Consider the following 2,134-nt stretch of genomic DNA (forward strand, 5'->3'; position numbering starts at 1 on the left):
GGCATCCGGTCCCATCACTTCATGGCAAATAGATGGGAAAACAGTGGAAACAATGACAGACCCATTGTTTGTCATTTTGTCAAAATAAATGAGACTTTATTTTTCTGGGCTCCAAAATCACTGCAGATGGTGATTACAGCCATGAAATTAAAAGACGCTTACTCCTTGGAAGGAAAGTTATGACCAACCTAGATAGCATTTTGGAGAAGGCAATGGCACCCCACTCCAGTACTCTTGTCTGGAAAATCCCATGGGCAGAGGAGCCTGGTGGGCTGCAATCCGTGGGGTTGAGAAGAGTTGGACACGACTGAGTGACTTCACTTTCACTTTTCACTTTCATGCATTGGAGAAGGAAATGGCAACCCATTCCAGTGTTCTTGCCTGGAGAATCCCAGGGACAGGGGAGCCTGGCGGGCTGCCATCTATGGGGTTGCACAGAGTCAGACACGACTGAAGTGACTTAGCAGATAGCATATTAAAAAGCAGAGATATTACTTTGCTAACAAAGGTCCATCTCATAACGCTATGGTTTTTCCAGTGGTCATGTATGGATGTGAGAGTTGAACTATAAAGAAAGCTGAGCGCTGAAGAATTGATGCTTTTGAACTGTGGTGTTGGAGAAGACTCTTGGGAGTCCCTTGGACTGCAAGGAGATCCAACCAGTCCATCCTAAAGGATCAATCCTTGGTGTTCATTGGAAGGACTGATGTCAAAGCCAAAACTCCAATACTTTGGCCACCTGATGCAAAGAGGGGACTCATTGGAAAAGACCCTGATGCTGGGAAAGATTGAAGGCAGGAGGAGAAGGGGATGACAGAGGATGGTTGGATGGCATCATGGACTCAATGGACATGAGTTTGGGTGAACTCTAGGAGTTGGTGATGGACAGGGAGGCCTGGTGTGCTGTGGTTCATGGGGTCGCAAAGAGTTGAACATGACTGAGTGACTGAACTGAACTGAACTGCCTTCCATGAAAATTCTTATGCTAAGTTGCTTTCCACGTTGCACTCTTTCTTGTTCTCGCCTCTTTCACAAATGCTTCACTTCAAATCCTTCTATGCCATTTTCCTATTGTATGGTTTGTTCCCCTTTTACTGATGTAGCTGCCTTTATTGTCCATGACTCTATTACTGCATCCAGACCAGCATACTCTCTCCAGGGCAAGTTTCCACTTCTGCTGCCTCTAATCACAGACCTCTCTACAGACCAGCACCTTCCAGCAGGAGCTTCATTCAGCCTCTGACTTCTAAAGCAAAAGCTGCACTCCAGAGTAGTGCTGTGCTTAGTTGCTCAGTCATGTCCAACTCTTTGCAACCCCATGGACTGTAGCCCACCAGGCTCCTCTGTCCATGGAGATTCTCCAGGCAAGAATACTGGAGTGGGTTGCCATGCCCTCTTCCAGGGGATCTTCCCAACCAAGGGATCGAATCCAGGTCTCCTTCATTTCAGGTGGATTCTTTACCATCTGAGCCACCAGGGAGGCCCGTGTTCCACAATAGAGATGGCATCTATCATTCTGTCCTAACTGGCAGTAGTAAGAACTGGAAATCTTGGGAAAGCTTGGCTTTGAAGCAAAAGGAGACTGGTTTCTTAAAAGAAAAAAATTTCCCATTAGGGAATCATTCTTCCAAGGGATAAAACAACAATGCCATATGCTGCTTCCGATTTCCTTCAAAAGCCTGAGAAGCATCCATGAGCAAGATTGCAGTGGGTCCTTCTTTGTGGGGATCTACAGAGCAGTAGAAGGAATTGAGACTCCGCCAGTGCTGTTGATTGTATGCACAGGACCTGGTCTTGGAGTAATTCTTTCTTATGGTGATTACCAGCTTTCACTTACCTTCTGCCCACACACATCTCCAATGTTTCCTTCAGGGAGAAGAAAATCCTTTTGTGATACAGAGATGGAGTAGAAGAGGGCCTTTGTGTTTCCTTACCTCATTCCAATTAAGAGATTCACAGCAATGCTTTCTGGTCCTTGTCCTGTATCCTTTTACAGAGCTTAACAATTGTCAGTTCAGTCAGTCATGTCCAACTCTTTGGGACCCAGTGGACTCCAGCACACCAGGCTTCCCTGGCCATCACCAACCCCCGAGCTTGCTCAAACTCATGTCCATCAAGTCAGTGATGCCATCCA

The sequence above is a fragment of the Bubalus kerabau genome, chromosome 5 (assembly GCF_029407905.1).
Source record: "Bubalus kerabau isolate K-KA32 ecotype Philippines breed swamp buffalo chromosome 5, PCC_UOA_SB_1v2, whole genome shotgun sequence".
Classification (NCBI taxonomy): domain Eukaryota; kingdom Metazoa; phylum Chordata; class Mammalia; order Artiodactyla; family Bovidae; genus Bubalus; species Bubalus kerabau.